The sequence below is a fragment of the Gigantopelta aegis genome, chromosome 12 (genome assembly GCF_016097555.1).
Source record: "Gigantopelta aegis isolate Gae_Host chromosome 12, Gae_host_genome, whole genome shotgun sequence".
Lineage (NCBI taxonomy): Eukaryota > Metazoa > Mollusca > Gastropoda > Neomphalida > Peltospiridae > Gigantopelta > Gigantopelta aegis.
This window is the reverse complement of record NC_054710.1, coordinates 8,346,146-8,355,029: the sequence shown is the minus strand read 5'-3', so window position 1 is coordinate 8,355,029 and position 8,884 is coordinate 8,346,146. Positions and strand designations below refer to the sequence as shown.

At 39.3% G+C, this 8,884-nt stretch overlaps 1 protein-coding gene across 1 annotated transcript in view; it reads left to right on the top strand.

Moving 5' to 3' along the window:
- Positions 1-8,884, top strand: part of LOC121386514 (dopamine D2-like receptor) — a 432,317-nt gene that overhangs the window by 223,613 nt on the left and 199,820 nt on the right. The window contains exon 3 of the mRNA XM_041517442.1: positions 3,699-3,753. The gene's annotated coding sequence lies outside the window, so the exon portion shown is untranslated. The remainder of the gene's footprint in view (positions 1-3,698; positions 3,754-8,884) is intronic.

Below are 8,884 nucleotides of genomic sequence, written 5' to 3'. Positions count from 1 at the left end.
AGAAGTCACACGTAAACCAGACGATGTTCACTGAATTATTGATTTACTCACTTTGACAATCCTATTCGGTCCCAAAAAAAAAAACAAAACCAAAAAAAAAAAAATCCAACAAACAATAAAAACATTAAAAAAAAAAAAAAAAAAAAAAAAAAAATGTTTTATCTTCACACTGATGAATGAATGAATGAATGTTTAACGACACCCTAGCACGGAAAATACATCGGCTATTGGGTGTCAAACTATGGTAATGGAAACAAATGATGATCAACATCAATATAAAAAGATTTAAAAAAAAAAAAAAAACAGTGTAAAGAACTGTGCAAAAATACAAATATCACAAATAGATACTGACTTTTATTAAAAATTTCAATTTGTGCTGTGTTGGCCATTCTCAAAGAGAATGTTACACCCCTGCACCACGGTGAGGTTACAGCACGCGCAGGGGTATCTTCACACTAAACTCCGAACTTGGCCTACAATAACGAGGGAAGGGGTTGAGGCTAAAAAGACGAAAAACAGTTGAAAGATTATTTTGTTTAAAGACACCAACAGAGCACATTGATTTATTGATCATCGGCTATTGGATGTCAAACATTTGGTAATTCTGACATGTAGTCATCAGAGGAAACCCGCTACATATGTCCTAAATAACGTAGTTGGAAGAGACGTTATGATTTGTATTAACAGTTGAAGTTAAAGTGAGTTTTTTTGTTTGTTTAACGACACCGCTAGTGCACACTGATTTATTAATCGTCGCTTATTGAGAAAAAAACGTTTGTCTTGTTTAACGACACCTCTAGAGCACAGATTTATTAATCGTCGGCTATTGGATGTCAAACATTTGGTAATTCTGACACGTAGTCATCATGTCGGTTTTGGGATCGCTCCTTGTCGGTGGGCCCATTTGGCTATTTCTCGTCCTAGCCAGTGCACCACGACTGGTATATCAAATACCGTGGTATGTGCTATCCTGTCTGTCGGGTGGTGCATATAAAAGATCCCTTGCTACTAATGGAAAAACATGTAGCGGGTTTCCTCTCTAAGAATATATGACAAAATTACCAAATGTTTGACATCCAATAGCCGATGATTAGTAAATCAATGTTCTCTAGTGGTGTCGTTAAACAAAACAAACTTTACCTTTTAATTAGATTCAATTCTCAGCTGAGGATATAGTACAGTGATTAAAGCCCTACATCGGAGGGGAGATGACTCGTCGAGTTATCGCCCTTCCATCCAAAAGATAGGACTGTTTGTTTACCGACACCTCAGCACATTGTAAACTACACTACTTGAACACGTGGTTAGGGAAAGAGGGAAAACCTCGGATGTTGCCACATGGACTCATTTTATCAAACAAAGCAGCAAGGGATCTTTTATATGGACTTCGTCGTAGAGAAGACAGTACATACCACTAGCAGGGCCGTTGCTATGATTTTTTGTTGGGGGTGGGGGTGGGGGGGGCAACTGAGTAGTTGATAGTCTAAAACTCATTAGACGATTAAGAAGAGAATTTTCTTTAAGTTTCTATAATCCCCCACACCCCACCCCCACCCCCCACCCCCACCTCCCCGCTAGCTACGGCCCTGACTAGGGTATCCACGAGTAAGACTCGGGTCCGTTCAGAGGACTCGAGTACCCGTACATGGAAGAACACTCTCATTTTATTATATTTGTTACGTCATTTTATTATATTTGTTACGTCATTTTCCTATATGCTTGCAGCCGGTTACATTATAGGGCTATGTGAAAGAATATGTGGAATGCAATACAATGGCATGATTTGGCATCCATGTTGAGCGCTGGAATTAAGATGCATAATCCTATTTTACTTCATTCCTTAGTCTCATTATCATCTATTGCATTTGGTAATTCTGACACGTAGTCATCAGAGGAAACACATTTTTCGATTAGTAGCAAATGATCTTTTATATGCACTTTCCCACAGACAAGAAAGCACATACCACGGCCTTTGACCAGTTGTGGTGCACTGGTTGGAACGAGAGAAAAAAAAACACTCAACTGAATGGATCCACCGAGGTGGTTCGATCCTGCGACCAGTGCCGGATTTATAAGGGGGCAATTGCCCCGCCCCCTCCCGCCAGAGAGCCCCCCCCCCCCCCCCCACGACTAAGGACTTCCTTTATTAAAAAAAATTAATAATTATAAAATTAGTTCATTGCTTTATTTGTCATGTAATTTAATTTCTATGTTGAGGGGCCCCTGAACCTGAAGTGCCCCGGGCCAATGCCCCGCCCCCACCCCAAGGTCTAAATCCGGCCCTGCCTGCGAAACAAGCACCTCAAGCGAGCACTCAACCGACTGAGCTAAATCGTGCTCCATTTAGCAGCTACTCGTGTAATATTCTCCATTGTTTAAGTTTATTTTGTTTAACGACACCACTAGAGCTGGTTGACATCCCTAAGACACATGTACCCAGTCGTATTTCACTACATCATGCTATGGGGTGTTATTGGACGAACATCCTTTCTGTACGATCTTAAAGGGACATTCCTGAGTTTGCTGCATTGTAAGATGTTTCCTACTAATAAAACAGGGGCGTGCGCAGGAAATTTTGCAGGGGGTGGGGTGGGGTCGAGGTGTCTGGCGAAGCCCGATAACATCTCAGTACTTCCATATCCATTCACAGGAATGTAAAAAATCGGGATATGAAAAAAAAATTCGCCTTAAGCGGGGGTGGGGTTGGTGTTTCTACCCCAACCCCAACCCCCCACCCCCCCTTCCCGCGCACGCGCCTGTAAAATATTTCTACGATTAAACTTACATATATTTTCTTGTTTAGAATATCAGTGTCTGTATATTCAATGTGTTTCTGGTCGTCTTAATATTTGTAAGAAGCCCAAACTGGATTTTATCTTGAAATAAATTTGTAAAATATATTTTTGAAAATAAAATTAAATTTAAACTAGTAGAAATATTAAAACAATCAGAAACACGTTTAATACTAGTATACAGCCACTAATATTTTATGCAGAAAAATTACAATCGTTAAAAAGTCTCTGTTCGACTATAACATCTTTAAAAAATTGCAGCAAACTCAGGAATGTCCTTTTAATATTGATCGGAGTCTCGTAATTTGCCGATTCGTGCCAACAAGTTACTTTAATAATGCATTATCTCGTCTTTCAGCAGCGCTAGCCAATGATCGCCGATTCTCACGTAGATAGATGTACATGTAGATCTATAAACACAATTACTTGTCAGTTCACAAACAGTGGATGTTCATTTACTACGCACATTGTTTGTTCAGACTCTTGAAAATATCTCTGTGAACGGTTGGTATAGTCATGCGGATAAACCATTTTTTAATTTTCGCACATCGCGGCGTTATATCTACAGCTCGTTCTTTCGGGACTTTTTCTACATACATGTTTCTATAGTTCGTCCCATCCTATAAAAATGTTGGGGGTTTTTGTGTGTTTTTTAAAAATAATTTCAGTTTGATTTGATGGAAGAAGAAAAGTAAAAATGTTTTGGAATAACAAACTACTACTGTTTTTTATGTGTGCAGTTTAGGAAACAATCAGCTTAGAAATAAATAATTTGTAGTAAATTCCATAGCATGAAAAAAGGCGTTCCCTGTAGGACGGACTATAAAAATAAAATAGATGTGGGTCTTTGTCTATTATTTGCAAGAGTTGTGTATAATTTTCAGGGTTTTTTTTTCTTTCTTTCAGGACATATGCGAGTCTAGGGAGTACTTGCAGTGAAGGCGTGAAACCAATAGCACGGGTGAGTACTTTTACTGTTATTTACTAGAACCACTGTTAAAGGTGCAGACCCAAGTTTTAACCCGTAAAAAGAAAGAAAGAAATGTTTTATTTAACGACGCACTCAACACATTTTATTTACGGTTATATGGCGTCAGACATATGGTTAAGGACCACACAGATTTTGAGAGGAAACCCGCTGTCGCCACTACATGGGCTACTCTTCCGATTAGCAGCAAGGGATCTTTTATTTGCGCTTCCCACAGGCAGGATAGCACAAACCATGGCCTTTGTTGAACCAGTTATGGATCACTGGTCGGTGCAAGTGGTTTACACCTACCCATTGAGCCTTGCGGAGCACTCACTCAGGGTTTGGAGTCGGTATCTGGATTAAAAACCCCATGCCTCGACTGGGATCCGAACCCAGTGCCTACCAGCCTGTAGACCGATGGCCTGCCACGACGCCACCGAGGCCGGTAACCCGTAAAAATGTACACTAATTTTAATTAATTTACAAACCTGTAACTCAGTTGGATACAGATACAATAGAGTGGAAGACGAGTCTGTGACGTTAAAACAGGAAATATCCTTTAAAATAGACGGGAACTCGAATCAATAAACCGCTACTTCTCAGACGCACGTGCGTTTTTAAAAATATGAAAAATCCCATTTTGGTATTAAAAACACCAGGATGACCAGAATCACTTCGGTTCTACGGAAATGGATAATCTAAAGAATATAAGTAATGTTTGATTTCAGTGATCATAAACAACTCTTAAAGGGACACACCCTAGTTACGGCTATTTGTTAACCATTACGGCGTTGTTTTTCGCTATTAAACCCCATTTTTCACAAATAAAATTGCACTTTACTTACATTTTATTATTTAGAATACACATTTCCATTCACCTGAAGTGCTTTTTGGTAATCCTGATGTTTGTAAAACCACGAAATACATTTTTTTAGCATTTTTTCACTAGACGTGCTGTCGAGAAAAAACCGTTAAGCAAGCGAGGTCCAATCTATTTTTAGAGGGAATCTTCCTTTGTAAACGTCACAGATGTTGGTATTACCACGTGACCGCTATCATTTTGGTTCGGTTTGTTTTCTCGTGCACGGTTCGCGCAATCAACATCCGATTTGTTGTTGTTCATTTGTGAGATTTTTCTTCACAGTTCGTGAACATTTTCAGTAACAATAAAGTTGACACAAGTAAGTGTCTCAATACAAAACGTTACAAACCCTTAAAACCAATAATTTTGCTAAGTCTTACGATATCTGGAGAGGGGATACAACAAGAACAGAACAGTTGGAACATGTCCAAGAGAGGTGAAAAGAACGCACCCCAAGTCTGTGCGCACTCTGTGAAATTTGTCGTGACGTAGGCATTGTTGTGCTTCGAGCGACATCTACCGGTGACATCAGAATACTAACTTTCAAAATTATTTCAAGCAATTGGGACATGGGGATTCCCATGGTATTTATCGATATAAAACCTGCTTTTTCACTCCATTTGATAAAAATGTGATCTAAGTGTGTTACAGGTTTGTAGATTAACCAAATTATAATTTAGTTTCGCTGGATGGAACTAGGATGTGCGGCTTTAATAGTGAAAAATAGGCTGTAGTGTTTACAAACTAGGGCCTGTTCCTTTAATAATATGCTTGTATTTAAACATTAATATTTTTTGTTCGACAGTTTACAGACAAAGTAATGATTTATTTCTCAGTAATGTTGATTGTGGAGTTGTTATTACTATTGTTACTACTATTGCGTTTGAGGTTGCTGGCCTCATGGTGTATGGGGGGGGGGGGGGCATACGCGTAAGAGACGAGGGCAGGGGATGTAACTGCTCCCTACCTTAGTGCTGGAGCAAACCCTCAAATTCAAGCAAAAACGATAGAGATATTCGGGCAAAATGTGCTAATCCGATACGTTTTCCCCATGTATTTCCATCATTCTACCAGCAAAATTGTTGTAATCTATGTAAAAATGCCAGTGACTGGTTTCCATCCCTAATTATAGCTGTTTGGCAGCAGTGCTAATATTAATACATGTTGTTATTCAGATTCAGGTATTTGTGTTTAATTCGGGCAAACACCAGTCTGCCCCCCCCCCCCCCCTACACATAAGGGAGCCCGTATGCGTGGGGGGTGGGGGTGGGGGGTGGGGTGGGGTGGAAAGACCTTGCACTTGCAGACATAGACATTCAGACAAAACATGTTACCATGTTCGTAGGAATGAAATGTGACAGCGAAAGATTACCATCGTTAAGTCACTTTGTCATCCCCCCCCCCCCCCCCCGCATTACTTGAAATACAAACTTTAACATAACCCGCTGTCGTCACTTCATGGGCTACTCTTTCCGATTAGCAGCAAGGGATGTTTTATTTGCGCTTCCCACAGGCAGGATAGCCATGGCCTTTGTTGAACCAATTATGGATCACTGGTCGGTGCAAGTGGTTTACACCTACCCACTGAGCCTTGCGGAGCACTCACTCAGGGTTTGGAGTCGGTATCTGGATTAAAAATCCCATGCCTCGACTGGGATCCGAACCCAGTGCCTACCAGCCTGTAGACCGATGGTCTAATCACGACGCCACCGAGGCCGGTATGGCCTGTTTCAATGACAGACAGTTCAAATAGCCGACGGATCTGATTCGGTTTATCTGTACACGTTACTTTGATGGTTTGTCTTCAAAAGGTTTCTTTCTAAAACTGTTTTCCGTTGCGATGTAGTCCTTATAATACAGATATTAATATTCTGCAGGGGATGTTTAATACTTCTTTTCTTTGAGAACCTGCTACAATACATTCTTTAGTGGATTCTTTAATTGACGCGGATATTACCTGGCGTTTTTAATATGGAAGCGCATCTTAAACACCGCCCAGGGACACAGCTATACGTCAGACTATAAGGATTTTGAAAACTAATTAACGCCAAACGTCTAAAGTCAACACGAAAAAATAATTATCGATTTTTTATTATTATTATTATTATTATTTTTTTTTTTTTAAGCATGTGTGTATATTTCCAGTTTCTACTAACGTAATACGAAACAAATATTTCAATATATCAATGAACAGATGTTACTTGCATTCTATATATGGTAATCACGTGACCATATGCAGCCTCGTTTTGATTGTTAAAACAAGTTTGTTTTATTTAACATTGAATATATCAATGGACAGATGCTACTTGCATTCAACATATGATAATCACGTGACCATATGTAGCCTCGTTTTGATTGTTAAAAAAAGTCTGTTGTTAAAGGAATGCTAAAGCAAGGCTTTTGGACTGGTGTGCATATTCAACGATACATAATGCACATTATTGCTTAATATCAACAAGTATAATCGTATAGTTAATTAATAAAACGGTTAAATGTGACGGCTATTATATATAACGGGCGCAGCCATTTTGTACCATCCCAGTGAATACGCCCTCTGGCGAGCTGGTGGTTACGTAATATCTAACGTGTCACGTCAGGAATTAGTCTTCGAACTGAAGAAACAAAACATACCTGATTTTTGCGGATGCATCGCAATGTTCTGTAATAATATCTATCCCAGTAACATAGCAACGTGTATATGTGGTTTATTTTCAATACAAAATAAACCACCATTGTCAGTCTTGAAATAACTGTATTGTATTTTGTATATAAATTAACCCACGTACTGAAATAATAGTCGGAGTGTTTTCTTGCTTAATTGGTATTTTCTTTCCGTGGTCTGTACCTATGGTTCTTGATTGGCAGGTGTATATTTAGACGGTCCCTAGACACTGTGTCTAGACACACTAAAAAGACGTGCCTCTTTTATTAAGATCACAGGGTATTGTATGACAACCTCAAATCGTAATGGACTTACTAGCTTTATTACTGTAAGTAATTCTGTAAAACCCTTGATTAAGTAGACTTTCCCATCTAAAATCATAAAACTGACCAATTACGTAGTCCCAGAGAAAAGAAAAGTATCACTTGGGTATCGTGAGTGGTCGTTTTTGCTCGAACGTATCCTACCAATAGGCCTAATAATATGCATTTTTTCTTTGGATTTTTTAAAAGAAAAAAATACTATAACTCCATTTCGTTATATTGATGCAAACTGAAATATATTTAGTTAAATAGTTTATTATACTATCAAGTCATTTATGTTGTTTTACAAGTCAGGTTGATGAAAGCAAAGCGACTTGTCGTAAATTAGAGCGTTTGTTTTAAGGCCACCGCAGACATTTGCAACTTTGTCGCATGCAACTGAAATTGCATGATTGCAAGCAACTTTTTTTCTCGTTGCACTGATCCGCACACACATGCGACAACCAGCAATTTTAGTCTGGCAGTGATCACGTGACAGTCAAAATGGCGGTTTTCTCCCGTATTTATTTCGACGGTGGTCATCGAGATATGTTCTACAACATATTTGTTATGACGTAGAAGACTGAATTTACGTAAAGTTGCACTGAATTCGTCCCACACGCGTTTTGGTCCTTTAGGATATAACCACACAATTTATGTAGAAAACCTGTATAAACATACCTGATATTCCAAGCGCAGATTCCATCTCTGCAAGACACATCTCCCTTTTAGCCCTATTGCTATATTCAGGGGATGTTGTGTCAAAAAGACATGGTATTGTCTGCCATATTAACACTAATTCATCCTCTTTTTCTGTAGACCACATGCTGCAGGAGGCTGCCATTTTGAGTCATTTGACACTATCTATCCGTTCATTGGCAGTTTAAATCATTACGTCAACGTTTTGTTGCATGGAAGGCGCACACGTTTGCGACAGCGTGCAATTAGATGCAATTACATGCAACAAAAATTGCGTGCGCTGGCCCGCGATGCAACGACGTACGATTTTGCACCTTGTTGCAAAGGTCTGCGGTGGCCTTTACACTGCATAATAGAGAAGTTGGACCTGAAATGACGTCACTTCGCCCCAAGCTATACCACCCGACGTCACAAAAACGAAACAAAATGGCTGCCCCCAGTTAACAGTTTTTTTTATTAATTCTAAAATTACGCGTTTTTCATTTGTTAAAGTGTCAGTATGTGTTGGTGGTCCGGGTATGCATCTTTCCAACACATAAGGCTCTTGTTGGAGTTTAGTCTACCTTTAACATTCATTAATTAATCATCGGCTATTGG